The sequence below is a fragment of the Monodelphis domestica genome, chromosome 7 (genome assembly GCF_027887165.1).
Source record: "Monodelphis domestica isolate mMonDom1 chromosome 7, mMonDom1.pri, whole genome shotgun sequence".
NCBI classification, from domain to species: domain Eukaryota; kingdom Metazoa; phylum Chordata; class Mammalia; order Didelphimorphia; family Didelphidae; genus Monodelphis; species Monodelphis domestica.
Genome location: NC_077233.1, coordinates 152408332 through 152430466, shown reverse-complemented (window position 1 = coordinate 152430466; position 22135 = coordinate 152408332). Strand labels below are relative to the sequence as shown.

At 40.7% G+C, this 22135-nt stretch overlaps 1 pseudogene; it reads left to right on the top strand.

Moving 5' to 3' along the window:
- Positions 1–7320: 7320 nt before the first annotated feature.
- The window catches only part of LOC130455592 (ruvB-like 2), a 30643-nt pseudogene continuing 15828 nt past the window's right edge, over positions 7321–22135 (top strand).

The following is a 22135-nucleotide window of genomic DNA, read 5'->3' as shown; positions in this document are numbered from 1 at the left end:
TTGGGAATATAAATTCATGTATTCTTTCCACCCCTCCCTCCCATGATCTGGACAATATATATAATTTTTTTTGGCCTTCCCTTCATACCAGAGAAGAAATCTGAATTTTTCATCTTTTTCTTATATGGGGCATTTCAAGTATTTTATTGTAAAACTCGGTTCAGTACTTGGTCATAGGCTCTATGTAGATCAATGTTAAGATAGCCCTTCATTTCTAGGCTTTGTGTGTCATCTGCTGGCTTTTGTGTTCTTTTTGCAAATTTTAACTTTTTACTTATTTTAACTTTAAAAAGGAAATTGTATATATTTATGGCATTAAAAGATAAAATCTATTGATATTGGTATATTGATACACATAGTGATACCATACATATATTTTATGTATTTCTAAGTGTCCGAACTTGTATTGTGTCATCTGCTGGTCTCCCCATGTTGTTTGCTGCTTCCATAAAACTCCCCCCCAAATACCCAGTTAATTTCTTATGCCGGCCCACAATATATTGAAAGATGGGGAAAAGATGGGGAAAGATGCGGAAGGGATATCCATACAAGCAAACTGAAAGGCAATTCATGATGAGTCTGCTTTCCTCTTTTACACTACTCTCTAAAAGTTTATATTCTAGGAGGGGAAGATAATATAAAAGGGAGCTGAAAACACACTGAGGATAAGGAAAATAATAATAATAGCTAATGTTTTTAGAGCACCTACTATGGGCCAGGCACTATGCTAAGTGCGTTACCATTATTATCTCATTTAATCCTCATTGCCAGATAGCTGCCATTATTCATTCTTCAACTGAAGAAACTGAGACAAGCAGTCCCATGCCAACCTGAGAAACAAATAAAAAGTGTTGCAAGCAACTGTACTACCAGCCTGATGGTGTAAAGAAGTGTCAGTGGGATGCTCCAGAAGGAATAAAACTGTTTTGATTGCCTGTGGGCATTCAAGAAGGCCACATTTCAGAGCTTACAGACAGCTTGGGTGGTTTATGAAGCAAGATCACCATCTGGAAGAGGTGAAACTGCATGATCGGGGTTTTTGGAACGTGTCCCCAAGATCAGTGAATCTTCATTCCTCTCTGCCAAATCCCTGACCATGAGGGAGGCAGCTGGGGCCTCCATACAAGTATCTGTGTTTTCCTTTATCCCATATTCTCATCGAGTGGCACCACCCTGTACTTCCCCCCAAGAGCAAGAGGTCAATTTGCTGGATCAAGAGAAGTGGGGCAGGGTGAGGTCCTTCGGACACAACCTCTCCTAAGACCATTGTCTGAGTCCCTGCAGCTCCAGGGGCTCGCTGGAGAGCCTCTCACAGAACCATTATATTTTCTTCATGTTCTATTTTAGCGACAGCTATTTGTCTGGGTGTCAGATTCCTTCCTTAATCCACTAAGCTGTCAACTCCAGGGGGCAGGTTGATTTTTATAACCCCATAAGAACCTTAGAACAGTGGTTGTCCTGCTCTTGGACTTGAGTAGGTATTGAATCGAATGGAATTGTGCTGAGGCTTCCTGGAAGAGGTGGGCCTTGATCTGGGTCTTGGAATTCCAGACAGGAGGTTTAGATGAGAAGAGAAGAGGAAAGAGTGCATTTTGGCCAAATGGACTAGCTAGGGTAAGAGTGTTAGAGGAGACTAATCACGATATGTTTGAGAAATAAGACCAACTTGGCCAAAACCAAGCCCAGAGAAAAAACTGCCAGCCTTCCCCACTCCATTTGCCCCTTCGTTTTCTAGAAATCTTTATGTGCCCCTTAGTCTATATGAAGGGGAATAAATTCTAGAGTTAATCCTTCATGTGCTTATGAGAAATAAAATAGATTAATTCATTTCAATAAGATGGTCTTTTGCCAAATATTCTCTTTATTAACAAGCTTCTTGTCTCTGTGATATGGTATGAATATCACAGCTTGAAAACCACAAATTTCGAGGAAGAATGGGGGGGGGGGTTGGAAAATGAGGTAAGGAAGAGGCAGAATAAGTAAGTTCATAGATGCCAAGTTAAGGCTATATTTTGTAATGAGAAGATATCAGAAAAGTAGAGAGTGATTATTTCTCAGTGTAGGAGACTATCAGGCTCCATGGAGCATCTTTGTAATCCCTTCAGCCTAGGAGGCTGAGGCTGGAAGATAGCGTGAGGTTAAAGTTGACTGGGGGGTCCATATGAAGTCTGGCACTAAGATGATAAGCTCCCGGAAAGGGAGGGGGCCCCAGGAGGGGCACACTGACCCAAATCAGAAAAACAAAGCAGGCCAAGGTTTCCCTGCTGATCAGTGGAGGGACTGGCCCCCTATATGGCTGCTCTATTTCTAGCCTTGTTGATATAGCAATACCCAGTCTCAACAAACCCAAGCAAACAACCAAAAACAAAACCTTCATAAATGTAAGTGATAATTTCAAAAGCCACCTAGCCATCTTGTCTCGTTGGGCTTTTTTTTTTGGGGGGGGGAATGTGGACACAAACTGTCAGACTATTACAAGAAATGTGCTGATAAAGCCACACACACACCTAGTAAATGAAGCATATTTATTGAGAGTCATCCTGCAGAGATTAAAGCTTTATATCATCAAGGTCTTATGATTCGATGTCAGATAAAGATCAAAGAGAGGCAACACAATACAATGAAAAGTATACTGGATTGGGATCCAGGCCCCTGGTTTCAAATTCTGACTCTGCCCCTTAATTCCTTCTGTGGCTTTGAAGCAAGAGGCTTCATTCACCTCCTGAGACCTTGTTCTCTCATTTGTAAAATGAGCAGGATGCACTTAGATGGCCTCTGATAGCCCTTCTAGCTCTGATACAGAGCATACCTTAACATGCTGTGTTTGTTGGCGTCCCTCCTCTGGTTTGCTCCCTTTATTGAATAAATAAAGGTAGAGTTGGAAAACCTTGTGGCTCATGCAGAAGCCTTAAGGAAAAATTGGCCCGAAAGCCAATTCTCATCCAAGAAACTCATAGACCAAGCCTTCATCTTGTTCTCACCTTCAGAGAATGCACACAGAAGTCCTCGAGGGAATTTTGTTTCTATACGTGCACAAGGGGGGAAAGACACGCCGGTCAGTTAGCAAGCATTGTTAAGTGCTTCTTCTCCGGGGGCTATTGGCTGTGTGCTGGGTTTCAAAGAAAGGCAAAATTATAATCCCTGTTCTAAAGTGGTTATTTTTTAATGGGGGAGACAGCACACAAACAAATGCGTGCGTAGAATATATACTGTGTAAATGGAAGGTGATCTCAGAGGGAAGGTCCTGGGAGTAGAATGGGAAAAGGTCTCCTACAGAAGGTGGGATTTGAGCTGAATCTCTGGACCAGTGCCAAAGGCTCTTATCAAAAGACAGCCTATAATTCATAATACCAGGAAGCTAGGAGATGGCCGCCGGGCATGACAGAAGCGGGTTTCCTCATCTGGGTAGAGATGATAAGAGAATAGCTATGTTCAAGCTGCCCAAAGCTAGCACCCTGAAAAGAATTCCTCACTACCCTAAGAGGTTTAAATAATACAAATGATAGATCACTCTAAAATCATTTGAGAGGCAACACTGGTTTTGTGGAGTCTTTTTAAAAAAATTTTAAACCCTCACCTTCCATCTTGGAATCAATACTGTGTATTGGTTCTAAGGCAGAAGAGTGCTAAGGACTAGGCAAGGGGGGTTAAGTGACTTGCCCAGGGCCTCACAGCTAGGAAGTGTCTGAAGTCACATTTGAACTCAGGACCTCTTATCTCTGGCCTGACTCTCAATCCACTTAGCCACCCCGCTGCTACCTTGATTCTTGAATACATGGAATTGCCCATTTACTGAAGGTGCCATGGATGCATGATTGGGACTGTGACACATTTGAGCCTCAAAGTAATTCAGAATTATGGCCAAAGGTTTCTTTGCTGTCCTGATCTGACATGTAACCACGAAGGAGGTGACTCCTATTGTGGCACGTCAGCAACTTCAAAGGAAGAAAAACAACGAGGACATGAGGAGGCTGTCCCTGGAGGCTGAATTTGGATGAACTTTTGGTTTCTGTAACCCCTCATTCCAGACTGGGTGGATATGGATAACAGATGAGAACATGGGGCTGGAAAAAACAGAGGGATGGATTGGGATATTAAAGCAAATGTAGAACACACCTGACTGATGACTCATCTTGGCATAGAGGTGACATGGGGTTCTCCAGAGCTATGCCAGCACAATGCAAGTCCTGATGGATCCTCTCAAAGCTGGGATGGCTCTGAATATGGGTCCACTGATGGACTGCATGTCCGGAATGCTAAAATAGGGACCCAGGCATAGAGGCAAATCACCACAAGGTTGGTACCAAGAGGATGAATCTTTTAAGGCATCTCATGAGGACCTTCGTAGAAGGTTATAATTTGTATCTATGGAGGGAGTGTTCAGACTAATGAAATGAGTGGCCTTTGAAAATATTTTAGTATATGGCAATAGAGGCAACCAGAAGAGAGTCCCACATCATCTCCTGGCTTACCTTCTAAAGTCATGGGCAAAGTTAGAACATTTTCTACTTGGAATCTGTCATGTGTTTGAATCTTCATCTCAGAAAAGTGAAATTTTTGGAAACCAGTGATCTTCAACTAGCTGGGTGTTCATGAGCAAGTCACCCAATCACTCAGTGCTTTTGGTCCCCTATCTATAAAGTGAAAGTATTACATTTGATGGCCTCTAAGGACCCTTCCACTTGCATAGATGGTCCTTGAAATTCTTGTCAATGTAGAAGTATGCTTGGATATACTGAAAATAAACCAGGTGAATGAACATCTAGATTGAGGAGGGAATGAATCTGGGAAAAGTGATTTACTTTACAAGAATTACAGTAGGGAGTAAAATAAAAGAAAGATATGTTTAGGATCACTATTGAGAACCTGAGGGCAGGGTGACCTTTTTTTTTGTCTTCTGAGATGTTCTTTCCATACTAATCATTCCACAAATATCTCCAAACACAGAAAAGCCACATTTAATGACAGATACTACAGAGCATGTCCAACTTTCTTGAAATATGGCGGCTCTAAAAACCAGAGGTCTTGATAATGATATGAAATCCCTTGTGGGAAAGCAGGTGATGATAGTCTCTTTCTCATTTCTTTTATCACAGGCTGCCCTCCATGATGGAAGGCCTGCTATATTCTTAGATGACTTTTGGAGAGCTCATTATATGTCCAGAGTCTTCTACTTCCATAACCCAGTTGTGATGTACCAAGGCTATCATAGTGGGAATATAGTGGCCAGTGGAGAGAAGGTAGACACTATCTATAGACAGTGCAAATTAGAGGTCCTTTAAATATTGAGTGGATAACCAAAAGGAAAGCCTCCCTCTCCCAAGGTCTTTGTCATTTGTTATTTAATTATTTGGCAGCATAGTGGTATAGTAGATAGAGAATTGGACCTGAAGTCTTCCAGACCTGAATTCAAATCCAACCTTAAGTATTCCCTATTTGTAAGTCACTTCATCTCTGTCTCCTTCCGTTTACTTATCTATAAAATGGGGATAATAATAGCACCTGCTTCCCAGGATTGTTGTGAGGATCAAATAATATAATATTTGTCAAGTGCTTAGCTTAGTATATGCGATATAGTGACCATCATATAAATGTTAGTAATTATTACCAATTATTGTTAATATTGAATTTCTTACTGATCTATTGTTTTTATATCACTTTTGTTTCCAAACATTTCTTTCTCCTCCCCTCCCCAGAGAGAACAAAAATGAAAGAATAAGGGGAAAAAGCAAGTCAATAAAACTAACCAATGAAGCACCAAGTCTGATTGCAAAGGCGAGAGACAGTCTCTCACCTTTGCAGAGAAATCAGGAAGGATTATTGACCTTGGGCAAGTCTTTCTCTTTTCTGAATTCTAGTTTTCTCATCTGGATAATAAAGGAATTAAATTAAATGAGTTTTAAGATCTTTTCTAATATCTGTACCTAAGGACCTTGGGATTCAATTTGGAGGCTTGTTGCCATTCCATCAATATTTTTCCCAAAATCCTTCTTAAAGAAAAAAAGTAAAAACCACATTAATGACTGAAAGTCTTCAAAGCTCCTTCTTCTGCCTATCTTTCCCTGAGCTTCTATTGTTTATGTCTATGGGAAAACATCTGGGGAGATTTCGTCTGGTCTTTAGGTACGTGGAAGCTTGTGTTCCAAATCAAAGTCCTTCTGGGTGATCAAGGACAGGAGTGAAAAGTCCAGCTCCTTGGAATTCTACTAGGTCATGATAAGGTTTCTGTACCTACTTCAAGGGAAGAAGTATACTGGGAAAAAATGGAAATATACTGGATGTACCAGTTTTAGGAACAGTAGGGTTTGTTTGCCATTTATCTATTATTCAAAGGTTAGTCGAGGCTACAGATTCCTAGCTACCCACACTTCCCTGGGGTTTAGATTTTGGAATTTCTCCAGTTTTCCTCAGCCTTCAGTATTCCTAACCTAGAAGAGCCATATTCATGTTAGAAGCTGATAAAGAAAATCTTTTTTTTTTCCCCAGTTATGTATGACTCCTCATGACCTCATTTGGGGTTTTCTTGGCAAAGATCCTAGAGTGGTTTACCCTTTCTTTCACCAGCTAATTTTACAGCTAGAAATACTAAGGCAAGTAGGGTTAAGTGACTTGCCCAAGGTCACATAGTTAGTAAGTGTCTGAGACAAAATTTGAACTCAGGTCTTCCTATGCCAGGCTCAGCACTCTATCCACTATGCCACCTAGCTGCCTCACAGGGAAAAGGACTTTAAATCAAAAGGAGGTATACTGATTGCTATGCCAAAGACCACAATCTCACACCCACATTTTTGCCTCTGTGATCACGTTTTTGGTTCATAAAAGGAATTATTCTAATCAAAGGTGTCTAAAATCATATTATTCCAATGTTTTCTTAAACTATATTTCCTACTGACCCCCATCCATCTATAAGTGACAGAGGCAGTGTGGCCAGATGGATAGAACGGAGAACTGGAGAAATCCTCCTGCTTAACTAGTCCACTCTGCAGTGTGTCACTTTAACAAGCATTTTCTTCCTTGCTTCTTTTTACCCAGCTCGTACAAAGGGGTCTCAATCCACCCTGACCTCCCACGAGGGGGGGCGGTTGGAATGAGGGGTGAGCTCTCTCCTGGAGAGAAAAGTTCCCTTTGAAGAGTAGCGTGTAAACAAGAGCAGGATGTCCCGCTTGGACACATTCCAGACTGCAGGACATCTTTACTGTGCCACAATGCGACCGGCACGCTGCAAGTATTGCAGGACGGAAAACCTCACGCCTGGGTGGCGCTTTGATCCCACAGAGGGAGGAGTGCCTGCTGGACTCGTGAACGAGCCCTGACAACGGAATGCTGACCCCCGTCCTGGAGAGGGCTCCGGCTTTGCACAAAGAATGTCTCCTCATGGATCAAAACGTACCATTCCTCGACCGGCATCCCAACTCTTCATCAGTTCTTAGATTAAAGCAACGCCGGCTGAAGTCGTCTCAAGTCAGGGGAGCCAATGGGAGGTTGAAAGGTTGCAAAGGTGGCAAACGGCCACCACTTCTTCCTGCCATTCCTCCTTCCCATCCCTTTCAGGCTCCCAATTTCAACAATGAATGATCACCCTAATTACACTCACTAATATTATGTAGCTTATGCTCCATAGCATTTATAACAGATGCCATAAATAATATAGTCTATTTACTCTATAATATGTGTATATGATACATATTTTTATATATGTGATATATAATTATATATCATTTATATGTCCTCGTATTTGATCCTCAGAACCGCTCTGGAAGGCAAATGCTATTATTATCTCCACTTTATGGGTAAGGGATGAAAGCTACTGAGTGAATGATCTGGGGTCTGAGAGGAGGCTGTGGACTCGGGTCTTCCTGACTCCAATTCCAGCAGGGTTTATTTTACGTCTAGGAGTGGTGTTTGCATTCAAACAAATACATTCACTTTCAGAGAATGTTCGAAGCCCCACAATGGATAGAGTGCTGAACCTGGAATCAGGAAGAACGAATTAAAATTAGTTTTAATTAAAACCTAAGCCCAGATGTGTTAGCTGTGTGACTCTAGACAAGTTATTGAATCTCTGGCTGCATCGGTTTCCTCAGATGTAAAGTAGGGATAATAATAGACCTGTCTTCATGAACTGTGGTGAGGGTAAAATGAGATAACAAGTGTAAGTGCTCTGTAAAACTTAAAAATGTCATATAAATGCTTGGTATTATTCTTAGTGAAGCAGTGTTGCGTAATGGATAGAGAGAATAAGACCAGGGTTCTCGTTCCATTTCTGACATATACTGGGGTTGTATGACTATGGGACAAGTTACAGAGACTTAAGGAACTGCAAGAATTTAACACCAGTTTGCACCCCTTTTTCTTGGTGCCCTAAGATCAATTTTGGGGTGTTAAAAAGAAAGGTTCATGTTGCATTAGAAAACCCATTCTCAGGGGGACAACTGGGTGGCTCGGTGGATGGAGAGCCAGGCCTAGAGACAGGAGGTCCTGGGTTCAAATGTGGCCTCAGACACTTCCCAGCTATGTGACCCTGGGCAAGTCACTTGACCCCCATTGCCTACCTCTTACCACTCTTCTGCCTTGGAACCAATATTTAGTATTGATTCTAAGACAGAAGGTAAGGGTTAAAAAAAAAAAGAAAGAACAAGAAAACCCACTCTCTAGTATATTGAGCTTTGATTCAGCCCCCACCCCTCCTTTGGATTAGGAACAAGGCCTGAGGCTTATCTGGATGAGGGGGACCATGGGAACTCTGGGAGGATGCCCAAAGCCTCACAGCTCCCTGGTATCCCAGAAGAGGCTTGCCTCTTGTCCCACATCACTCCTAGCATCTGGAGGACTGGTCTCTAAACCGGACTGAGGTCAAGCCTGTCCAATCACGTAACCCAAAAAAAGTGATGTCACAGGAAGGGAGCAGGGCATAAGTAATGAATCAAGAAAGATTTTTCAGATCTAGCAGCTGGTGTGAACAGAGACACAAGGCAAGCATCAAGCTCAGGTTAGCTAGGGAAGAAGGTATGTAACCCGTCAATTAGCTATGTGCCTTTTCTTTCTCTGACCTGCTTTTTACTATTTAATAAATAATTATTAATTCATATGAAGTTCTCCCAGGAGAATTTTAATCATAACAGAACTCCTTAAGACTATGAACTTCTTGGTAGAGAAGGACACTATCTGTTTTGGTAGAAGGAATTTCCTCTTCCAGGAGGATCCTGTATCAATGAAAGCACAGGAACTATCTATGTGTGACTAGTACATCTTAAAAACACACTTAAATGGAACTTTTCAAGATTTTCCAGAGTGCTATGAAGAGTCTTCAGCACAGAGATCAGAGCATCCACCTGATTTAGGAAGAGCCAGGGGCTAAGACTAAAAGAAAAATAGCCTCAGCAGGTCCAGTTCACATTGGTGACAATTTCTCTGGACCTCCAACCTCCCTTTTTTTCACCATTTTCTAATTCCATCTCCTTACAGCTTTGATTCCAGTGACTGGTGAGGTCAGGGAAGGAGATGATATGAATATATTATATATAATATAAGTTTATGGGTACATATATGATAGATGTATTATGTACATGTATATACACAGTTATATTGTGTGTGTGTAGACCAGGGGTCCCCTAACTTTTTACACAGGGGGCCAGTTTACTGTCCCTCAGATCATGCTGGACTATAAAAACCTAACCCTAACCTTAACCCTAACTCTAACCAGGCAGCAGTATACACAGTGCGGAATCCCCTCCCCCAGATGGCCACTCACCATGCTGACATCTTCCATTGTGTAGCCACATAATCCTTTTTGTGGCTCCTCATTCTCGTTCAGTTACTCTCAGTACAAGGCGCCAGGCAAAGGATTATGTCACCGGAAGTAGCACTGTACATGAGTGACGCCATGCTTTGTGGTACCACCACATACAGTGCTCCTCTCACTGACCACTAATGAAAGAGATGCCCCTTCCGGGAGTGTGGTGGGGGCTGGAAAAATGGTCTCAGGAGGCTATGTGGCCCGCATAGTTTGGGGACCGCTGGTGTAGGGGTAGACAGAGTCGGTAGGGGACAGAGGGGGTAGGGGAGAGAGAAAGAGAGACAGACAGACAGACAGTGAGACAGAGAAAAAGAGAAAAAAGAGACAGAGAGAGGCAGAGACAGAGTCGGAGAGACAAAATGAGACAGAAAGACAGATAGACAGAGTTGGCAAATGTTTAAACTGCTCTCTGGGGAAAAAAATGTACCCTCAACAAGCTTTTAATTTAATCCTTGAGACAGACAGTGGAAAGGGCACCAGACCTCAGACTTGTCCTAGCTTTGTGACCCTGAGCAAGGCTCTTACCACCAACAGCCTAGCCTTTGCTGCTCTTTTGTCTTAGAATGGATACACTAGAAAAGAGTAAAAATAAAGTTTAATCCTGTCAACATGGAATATAGAAGCCCCAAACTTGTAGCCTAGTAAGATCTGATGAACCCCAAGTTTTAGGACTAGCTTGTAAGTTGGAGACCCCAAAGCTTGTCCTTGTTTCCTGTTCCTGTGAGAATTCATCCTGAAGGGAATTTCAGGCTAGCAGTTTTAGAATGAATAATGGACCCCAAGGTAAAGACACTCCACTGTAGGTGGGAGCTAAGTCCAAGACAAGTGACTCTTCTTGTCTCCAGAAGCCTCTCCCACTGTATCACACCCTCCTTCTGAGGATCGAACTCTGGACCTTCAGCTTACAAGACTGAAGTGCTGCCTACTGCGCTAAAAAGTCACTTGGCTTGGGCTTGATCCTAGCTGATAAGGATTGTCTTTTCCTTAGGGTCCATTATTCAGTCTGAAAGTGCTAACCTGAGATTCCCTTCAGGGTGGATTCTCACAGGAACAGGGAACAAGGAACAAGGACAAGCTTTGGGGTCTCCAACTTACAAGTTAATCCTAAAACTTGGGATTCATCATATCTTACTAGGCTACAAGTTTGGGGTTTCTAGATTCCATGTTGACAATGGCTTGTGTACTTTTCTTAAAAGAAGGTTCTGAAAGGAGCGGAGGAATCGGAGGAAAGGGCCACACACACAGTGGAATGACCTAACAGGGATGAGAAAGATAGGGAGAGAAATATTTCAGGATTTTTCTCCCTCATGTACAGCTAAAAGGTCATAGAGCCAGAAGAGACCTCAGAGGCTGTCTAGTCCAACCCCATTCAAAGTACAGTTGAGGTATTAGAGGGCCAGGGAGTTTGAGTGATCTGCCAAAGAAAAATAAATATCAGAAACAGGTTTGAATTGAGCTCCTCTGATTCTAAGGTCAGTACTCTTTATTCCAATAATACTACCTAGAATACTTAGTCAGTAATCTTAATCCTTACTAGGGTAAAATAATAAAGCAATTTTACTAAATTTATAAAATATGGGGCATATAATAGGCACTTAATAAATGTTTATTGATTAATTGATTGTATCACAGTATCTTCCCCACACTAGCTTCAGAAGGTTCCAAGAGTAGTGGAAGAGAAGGATCACCTTTAACTAGGGGTAGAAAAACCAACCTGCTTCCATCTGTTCTGGCTCCTCCATTATCCTTAACTGTAGATCCCGCCAATCCTGAATTGGATAAACTTTTAAACCTTTGACCTGTCAACTCCTAGCCAGAAATCACCCATCATCATAACCTTTCCAGTCTAACCTTATATCATTTCCCTGATAGTCTCTACACTTTGGCCAAACTATGCTATTCTCTGTTCCCTGTGCCATGTTATCCTACTTCTATACAGAACCATAACTAGGAATTTTGTGCCTAAGGCAAGAGGCATAAAGTTTACCTGGACTGGGGCTTCCCTATTTTCCTACCTTAATCATTTATTCTTACAGTCTCTAAAACACTACAGATGCCATTAGCCCCTTTAAATTACTGCACCTTGGAGGAAAGCCAACTTTCCTTTCTCATACTAGTTCCTTTGCCTGGAATAATGGCCCCTCTTTGCCCACTAAATTCCTACCCATCCTTAAAAGTCAGACTCAGATGTCACCTCTTTCATGAAATCTCCTCTGACCCTCCCATTGTTCTCATTTAGAACTTTTCATTATAATCTCTAATATACTTGTCTTGGGATCCTTCCTTATTGACTGTAATGTCCAAGAGAGAGAAAGTGAACTATGCAAACTTAGTATTTCCTCCATCTCTTATTATAGGACTGCATACAGTAGGAACTTTTAATTGTTGAATTGCCTTAAATGGAAATTCTAGGAGAATTCCTCCCCCTCTCCCCCATATTAGATTCAGAAGATCTGACAATAGAATAGGTTATCTTCCTTTTCTCTTATCACTTAACCTTCCTAGTATAACACATCAATCAGCCAAAAACCATTTATTAAGAACCTCTATATGCCAGATGCTGTGCTAAGGGCTAAGGATACAAACAGAAGCAAAAGACTATTTCTGCCCTCAAGAAGCTTGTAAACTAATGGGGGAGATAATATGTAAACAAATACATCAGTGCAATACTTCTCGGCATGTTTGCAAATCTGCCCCCTGTATTTCTCTGCCCAGTGTATCATATTGGCATGGGCATTGTACCCTCCCTTGGCTCCCTTAGCCCCTCCTGACTCCCAACCCAAAACACCTGACCTTGGAGATTACCCTCCTTTGATTGCCCCATTGAATTGAGCTGGACAAAGAGACACCCCATTCATTCATCCTACAAATCAAGAGAACCACCCCCATGCCCTTGGGCAAACCTTCCCCAAACCCTTGCTCCAGAATCACTCCATCACAGTTGAAAAGAATATAAAAACCCCAGAATTGAGGCATTCTGGGAGCAACCCCCCAGGTTGTTCCACTCATGCTGTCTTGCTGGCCAAAAAATTAACATTACTAATAAATCTCTCTTTACTTTTAAGCTAAGTTTTGGAGTCTTGCATTCTCATGAAAGGTATCCTTTCTGAACGGGAGGGGTACACCTCTACCCCCCACAACAATATAGCCACTTGATCAGGCTACTCTCTGTTTACATCAGGAAGAAACTTCCTCTTTTCTTCCTTCTCTTATCCTTTGTTCTTTCTTATTTCTTTCCCCAATTCCAAGTAGCCTGGGGGGATTCATCTCTCCTACCTTAGGTAGGAAGTAGGAGACACCTCCTATATCCCAGGACTGAGTCTGTGGGCTTTGTTCTCTGACAAATTTTCAATATTTTTTCCCTCAACTGTTTGCCCTCTTTTGGGGAGGATTTGAATAATCCTCCAAAGTAAAGTGCTTAAAGCAGGGGTCCCCAAACTACCCAGTGGGCCACATGTGGCCCCCTGAGGCTATTTATCTGAACCCCACTGCACTTCCTGAAGGGGCACCTCTTTCATTGATGGTCAGTGAGAGGAGCACAGAATGCATCCTTACATACAGTACTACTTCCTGTGACATAATCCTTTGCATGGTGCCTTGTTCTGAGAGTAACTGAATGAGAACAAGGTGCTATGCAAAGGATTATGTGGCTGCACAATGGAAGATGTCAGCATGATGAGCAGCGATCTGTGGGAGGAATCCGCACTGTGTATACTGCTGCCCAGTATAGTGGTGGTGGTGATGGGCCTGTACAAGGTGTGACAGGCCCATCACAGCCAGTGCTACAGCTTCTGTTATCCCAGACAGCAGTATATAGTGTCACAGGCCCAGCACTGCCTCTAGTACTGTATACAGGCATCAGATAGTGGTGATCTGGCCTGTGACATCAGCAGTGGGCCTCTACTGTGAGAAGCCCACCACTGCCACTGGGTGTTTTATAAGACACCCTCTGTTTTTTGGGATCAAATTAATATAAGACAGTGTCTTATTTTCAGAGAAACACAGTGGTACAATGGCTCCCATACTCCCCTAGATGCACAACATAATGGTCCCTATAATAGGCCATTATGTTGTGTATCTGGAGGAATATGGGGGCCCTTGTGCTGTGTAGTAATGTGGGGAGAGACTTTTGTGCAAAGGGAGGTTAGAGACCATTGTGTTGTGCATCTGGGGGAGTATGGTTGCCATTGTACTATGTGGGGGAAGTGAGGCATGTGTTTTTTGTTTTACGATCTATAATTAAAGATCCATAAATACGGACTGCAAGAGGACACACACTAGTGTCGTGCCTTCTTTTGCCCTTCTGTGGAATCTTATCACATGGGTCTCACTCATGCAATCAGATTCTTGTGTGAGTTCACAGATCACTGTGCGGTTCGCACAGGGTAGTGTGAATTGGAAAAGTGGTGGAGGAACTGGCTCTGCAATCATGTCAGTTCTCACACCACATCAGTGTGAGCCTGAGGTAAAAGTGGAGTTACACCAATATGGCCACAGGTAAGGCTGAAATGATGTGGACTGGAAGGCTGCATTGATGGACACAGATCAAACTGCATTGATGAGCAGTGCAGTCTATATGCCTCTGTGTGGACAAAATTATTGTTGGTATATTGTTTTTGTAGGGCTATATGTATATAGGTATTTTACAAATAGCAATTTGGAATCCCTAGGAAACAATGATGTCAAGAAAGAGAAAAACTGACTTGGAGTGTAGGATATTCAAAAAACAGTGGACTTATGATTACTATTACTTTTTCATGCAGTACAAGGAAAGAGCTGAGCGTTTGATATTCCAGAATATAGTGTCTGTATTCAAAGAATACAATTTGCGTCAACATTATCAAATTCAACATAAAGATAAATATGGTTGTTTGGTCAGAGATGTGAGAAAAGATAAAATATTAAAACTGAAAAATACATTGACAACTCAGCAAAATACTTTTGTGAAGCAGAAGCAGCTAAATATTTCATCACTGTGAGCAAGTTTTCAAGTTGCCAAGCTAATAGCATGCAGTGGTCATTCGTGGAGGGAGAATTTTTTAAAGAGTGCCTTCTTTCTGTTGTCAAAGAGATGTATTCAAAAAAGGCAGACTTATTTAGTACCATTAGTCTTTCAGGATCTACAATTACACAAAGGATTGAAGAAATGGGAGACAATTTGCATCAACATTTGCAAAACTCCGCAAGAAAACTTTCCTATTTTCCTTGGCACTTGATGAGAGCAATGAATTTTGTGATTCTGCACAACTTCTAATTTTTATTCATGGGATGAATGGCAATTTCAAAGTCACAGAAGAGCTTGCTGCACTGCGAAGCATCAAAGGAACAACTACAGGAGAGGATATCTATGAAAAGGTTTCCCAAACTGTGAAGGATTTGGAGCTGGAATGGGCTAAACTAGCCAGTGTGACAAGTGATGGTGCTCCTATCATGGTGGGTTCTAAGAAAGGAGTAATTGCTCACATTAACCAAGGGATGGGCAAACATAATCATTCTCATCCAATAGCCATACACCACCTCATCCACCAAGAAGAGCTGCTATGTACTAAATCACTGAAGTGGGACTCTTATGAAAATTGTGGTATCTTGTGTTAACTTCATTAGAGCTAATGTACTAAACCACAGACAATTTCAGGAATTTCTGTCTGAGCTAAATGTTGCCTATGAAAATGTTCTGTACCACACAGAAGTCCATTAGCTTAGTCGAGGGAGTTTTTAAACATTTCTATGACTTACTTTCACAGATTACAGCTTTTATGTTTTCAAAAAACAAAGAAGTACCAGAGCTCAATGATGCAGAATGGAAATGGCTCCACGTCTTTGTGAACAAGGAAATAGTGAAAAACAAGGGAAACATGAAATTTGAAGAAAAGGTTTTTGGAGGGGCAAATAGAACATTCAGGACTTTTGGGGGATGAGAGAATTCCATGAAGATTCAAAAGGAAAAACTGTTGGCCAGGGAGAGATTTTCTGGTCTTTATTCTTGTCTAAGATTCTGAAAGAGCTGGAAAGGAGAGATACTCTTCTCAACACTTTTGCCTGACTGAATTGAAGTTTCTTGCCCTAAACTGAAGACAACCTTGGACTATAATTTCCCTCAGGGGAACTCAAAGCTATATTACTTGAAGAGAGTTTTGATCAAGCCCTCAAAAGTTGTCATAGGAAAGAAATAGCAGGGATCTCCTTCTTCCCCTCTATATTCTACCCTTTCTTTCAAAATAAATTAGATAACTTTAAATTACAACAGAATTGACTCAGAGTCTATGTAATAGGAGAGGGATTTTTCAGTTAATCAAAAGAAGAAAAACTGTGAGAGGTAGACTTACCCTCTGGTCTGGACTGACTGACTCCATTAAAGTTGCCCAGCTTAGTGGAGAAAGAGGAAGTTACACAGAACTCAGTCCTCAAAACAGCTGCTTTCTGGTTCCATTCATCTTTTAAGTCCCCCTCTCTTTATTACACCTTTCTGACAGATGTAAGAGAGCTACTCAACAGTTTCAATGTGCAACTTCAAGGAAAAGGGAAGCTCATCTGTGGTATGAAAACACATGTGAAAGCATTTGAAGTAAAATTAGGCCTCCTTATCAAACAAGTGAAGGAGGAAAATTTATGCCATCTCCCCTTAACTCAAAATCTGTTAGTGGAAAAACCCTTGATTGCATTCCCAAAAGAAAAGTGTGGATTCACTGGAAAAGTTCAAAAGGAGTTCCAATTCACATTTAAAGAGCTTCATCTCTATGAACAGGACATACAGCTTTTCCGTAACCCATTTTCTATTTCCATTGAGAATGTGGATACAATTAACAAAATGGAACTGGCTGAACTGCAGAATTGTGACTCTCTGAAAGACCCATTCAAGTCAAGTAGTTTGCCTAATTTATATGCATCTCTCCTCTCTGAGACATATCCTAATCTCAGGAACCATGCACTCAAAATGGCAACCATCTTTGGCAGCACTTATATCTGTGAACAACAAGCTCCAAGTGGGACTACATGTCTGGGGTATGTGTGTTGGTGCATGTGTATGTGAGTGAAGCAGTGTCTATGCTAGATTGTAAGAGCAAGGAGAGTGCAGTTCAGAGCCATGAATGATTGGCTGAAAGTTTTGAATGGGAAGCTGAGCTGGAGTGTGAGAGCCTGAGTGTTCAGTTGAAGTTCTGGGTAACTGCTTTAAGTAGATTAAAATAAAGTTTCTTCATGAATTAAAATTTCACGGTTTAAGGTTTAAATGGTTGTACATTTTTTTGTGAAAGCTTCTCATAGTAGCTTAAGAATTTAAGTTCTGGGTTTCTTCTCAATGTTCTGTGGGGTTTTGCTTATATTATATGTCTAATGTATTTCTTTTAAATGCAGGTGATATAAATGTTAGCAAATAATGTCTACAAAGTTGTGTTAACAGTTAATTCCTCCCCAAAGCTGAAGAGGCGAGACAGGAGCTGGCAATCTGGATATGGGACTATCCAGCAGGAGGCAAAAGGAGGTCCAGAAATTCAAAGCTTTCAAGTCTAATCTTTTCTTCCCAGTTTTGGGTATAGTTAATGTGTGAAATATTGTTTATCATGTGCAGTTAATTTTTAGTGTTGGTAATGATATATATTTCATTCTAGGTATTAACTTTGTTATTTGAGTGCTGTAATTTCACATTTTTGTCAAGCTGTTGTTTCCAAAGAGCAAGGTTTTTCTGATTAACATGTATGTCTTCTGAAGTAAAGAAAGTTCCTTTTTGGTCATTGCATGGCTATACAAAGACAAGACATTGTTGGGAAAAGGTTTGCGTTAAATGATAAGAGAACCCTGTTTTAGTTGACCAACAAATTTACTCTTCAAGGAGTGGCTTTAGCCTTAGGCCAAAGGGGTTTCTGGCAAAGCTGCAAGAAATGCAATTCTGGAGCCAAGGGTAAATTAGAGTAAAAAGATAAGAAGAAGGGAATTGTGTAGGTATTCTGAGTTAAAGGTAAGTTTTTAAGCTTTTCCTTAGTAATCCTAAGTTTTGTGTTTGGAGAGAAAATTTTTATCAGTTTTACTTAAAAAAAAGAAAAGTAAAAGGACCATGAACTATGGCCTGATTTTTAAGAGTTTTAAGGTAAATTTCCAAAGTACAACCATTACAATAGGTAAGTCTTTTGTTTTAAAAAGAACAATGAATCCTGATTGTTAACTACTTTTTCCTTTTTAAGTGGAGAGAACTAATTGTTTTGTGAGCATTATTTTTTCTGAGGAATTTCCTACCTGGGAAATTCCTAAGAAATTTCTAGGAATGTCCTGCATTTTACCACCCCAGTTCTGGAGTGGTGTGGGAGAAGTGATGAGAATTTATTAAAGTTAAGTCTTATAGATTGCTTATTAAAAGGAATTTATTTAGAGCCCCTGTAGCACTGACTTGATATCTCAAGGCATTTCTTAGGAGCCAAAAGCTTGGACAAGATTTTCCTGCAGCCTAGAATCTGAAGGATTCTTGAAGAAGATACCTAGAAGTCCAAAGGAGCCCCCAAGAAACTGAATCCAGATAAGTATTGTTCATTTTCATCGACTTTTAGAAATATTTCTGTATGTAATATTTATTTGGAAAGGAAATGGAGGATTGAAAAATGGAGACTAAAGGGAGGCTTTTGTATGGGGGTATTGAGGAGAGAGGGGAGAGAGGGAATATTGCTCGGTGAAGCAAAGGAGAGAGTTTCCCCCTGCTGAGAGGAAGCAGCAGGGGGCCAATAAGGTCTGTTTGTCTTTGAATGACTGAACTGAAGTTCAGCTCCTTCTATGCCCAGAAAAGATAGTCCACTTAGCTGACTGCGAATTCAAATAATATAAAGTTTAATAACCAGTTGGGATTGAAGTTTTTCCTTAGCTTCAGAGTTGAGGCCAGGCCCCAGAGGCTAGAGGAAAGTTCTCCCACTCCCGTCTACTCTATATTAGTCCTGCTTTGTCTAAGTCAGAATCTTAGCCATAGACAGAAAGCAAACAAGAACAGTTCTAACCTTCAGAAGCCTGTGTCTTCGGGCTGAACCAAGAAGAGCATGCCACTCCAGACTGGGCTGAACAAGCTCCTCTCTCCTCCAACACCAGAAAGCAAGTCTAACCCGGCAGGAAGGAAGTGCAAGTCACAAGACTCAACTGCCACTCCCGGCAGGAAGTGCTAGTCACAAGACCCAACTGCCACTCCCAGTTGCTCCTTCCCCCTGCCCCCCAAACTGTCAGTCTTATTTCCTTTCCACATGTAGCAGACATAAAGCTGGTCATTTTATTTCCCCTGTGAATTCTATTTACCTGAGCAAAATCCCTTTAAGTAGAGAACCTAGAAAGAACAGAGCTATTCCCAAGATTTAGCTAAAGTAGGAAAAGTTTAAAATAGGTAGCATTTTACTTTATTAGGAGGCTTGAAAGTAATACCTGTTAATTTGAGAATTTGCAGAAGAGATTCTAGCGTGCTAGTTTGTCTCAAGGTAGTATCAGAAGAAGTTAGGAAAGAAATGATGGAGCCTAAAAATAATCCTTAATAACAGAAGATAATTTATTTTGACCCCTGAGCATGGTTAGAGAGAATGGCCATCTAAGGGTTAATTGTATGGGAAGATAATTGGGAAAAGAAATTCTTGGGAGGAAAATTGGTTATTGATACAGTCACAAGGGTGAATGGAAGGGCTGAGAAATGGCTCGGCTAGGTTTGTCAAGTTCTACAGGTGACTGCTGATCATTACCAACTTACACATGGCATTAATATTACAAATTATGGGAGCTTTTCTCCCTCAATTAAGCTACTTCCCACTTTTCTCCTGTTATACCAAGTTTTCTGTAATCATATAATGAAGGATGCCTTACAAAGGCAAGGCCTAAAATATGGGAATTGAGAAGGCAGATAGAAAATTTTAGCTATTGTGAATGAGTAAGCAAGTTCAAAGAGGTCCCTTTTCCTAAAAGGAGAAAGAGATACCAGGTCACAAGGAAAACCTGGCGAACATCAGTGCCAAAAAGGGGAGAAGTCTTGCACATAAATAGTAGATTCTAAGCAGTATTTTTAATAAACAAGGTTCAGATAGAACACTGAATTGCTCCCTAGTACCAGTAAAGTTTATAAATCTTGGAGCTTCAAGGCAGAAAACAATGAGATTAGAAAAAGCCTCTGTGCCTAGGAATATTAATGAAATCACCTATCGACTAGGACTAAGTTCAATGGTAAATGAGCCCTTATTGCCAATAAATAGATACTCAGGAAATTGAAATGTGTACCCCAAACTAATTTTGTTAAGGATAGAACTCAGTCAAATCAGGAGAATTATTTTCACAATAATTTTTGTCTACAGACTTTTTACATTGGCTGACTCAGTTGCAACATTATTTTTTCATACAAAGTAATAGTTAATAGAAGTTATAAAGTCTAAGCTATTTAAGCATGATTATAGTGGTTAATTAATTAAAGGTGAATGAAAACAGTTTTTAAATACCTAACATCTCAACCTCCACAAAGGGGTGTGTGTGAGAGGTTTTAAAATTAGGGAAAGGTAGAAGCATTTTTAATTTTGAGAACTTTTTGAAGTTAATTTTAATTTTGAGACTTTAAAAATTTGCCTTTTAAAATTGTTTCAAGGCTGAAATTGCCATGCAGTCATTTTAATGTGTTTTTGGATTTGGGGGTGATAGAATATCTAGTTAGAATTTTGCTTAGTGCTAGACAATATTTTAATTTTGGCCATGAACCAGGAGGAAGGGCCATTTTCAGATTTATAAGCCCTGAATAACCTGTGATGGGGATTTTATTTTTGCTTTAATATTTCTATAGTTTGTACGGTTGCTCTTTATATGATTATTTTGGTAGAGTAGGGCAGTCTTTCTGATTAAGCATATAGTTTACATAAGTTTATAACTGGTATAGAATAGACATATTAATAGAATTAATAATATGGGATTGCAGATTAAGGTTAGTAGCATGGATAATCTTTATAGTGAGTAAGTATATTGGGAGTTGATCAAGTCCTGGTAAAGAATGTTTGTGGATTTCTCTTGTTTTTCTCTTGCAGCAATGAAGAGGTCTTGTACAAAAGAAGTCTGCAGGAGGACAGAGAAGTCTGAGGAGAGAGAGAGAGGAGGCCAAAGACATCACATCAGGACCCACCAGATTTGAAAGACTTACAGACTTTGAGGAAGTGTGTGTTAGAATTTTTGCCAAAGGCAGATTGCCTACCTTTCTGGCTCAAATGGCAATGTGCGGGTATTTGGGGAATGCCCCCAAATACCAGTTGCCCACACCTGTACCCCAAAGTTTTCACCATTAGTAACAGAGTCAAACCCTATACAGCATCACCTATTTGCCCATTTGTTTGGGCAGTGGCCTTAAGCCTTTGCCCAAAAGGGGTGTGTGTCAACATGGAATCTGGAAACCCCAAACTTGTAGCCTCATAAGATCTGATGAGCCCCAAGTTTTAGGATTAGCTTGTAAATTGAAGACCCCAAAAGTCTGTATTTGTTCCTTGATTAAAGAGTGATTTTCTGACTACTTAGTAGTTCTGTGTTTTTTCCAAGTCAACAACCTCTTCCTTTTCCCAGCTGGGGATCCAAACAACTGCTGTTATTTGGCTTTTTAAAAAAAGATGGGAGGGAATGAGTTTTATGAGTTTGAAATCAGGAGTTCAATATATTTCATGATACCCATAATTACCATTTACAATACTGATCCTCAGATTTTCTCACTCTCCTGCTGGGTGACTCTTCTTCCTAAATTGTAACCCTAATGGGTTCCATTATTTACACTGAGAGGACCAGGAGAGGGGGAGATCATGCGAACTCTATGTAGGTATTGCAGCCTTAGAGGCAAGATGAAAAAGAAAAAGAAACAAACATAGAAAGAGCTCTTTTGGAAATACATTTTCAAATGGAAACAGGAAAGAGTTCAGAGGTGGTTACTCATTCTCTCATGATCAGAGGAATTCCTAAAATAGAAAGACCCAGCACAATGTGTTATTTCACTGAAAACACTGGTAAAGAACCTAAACTGTTGGGACCTATGAGTTTATCTTAAAGCTCCATCTTTGCTTTCTACCACAGGACTGAGACTTTTAAAGCGTAGCTTCTTATCCTTTTCTAATTGTGTGACCTTGGATCAATCACCTCTATAAGCTTTAGTTCCTTCATCCTACCTACCACAGAGGATTGTGGTGAGAATAAAAAGAGATAATGCACGTAAAAGCCCTTTGAAAGCTATAAAACACTATAAAAATGTACACTGGCAATGCTGTTGATGCCCAGGAATATTCCTCAAAATGCTGTCTAGGACCAAAACAAACCACAGAACTGTTTGCCAAACTATAAAAATTTAAAGATTCGTTCTTTGCTCTGGAGGAAAGATCT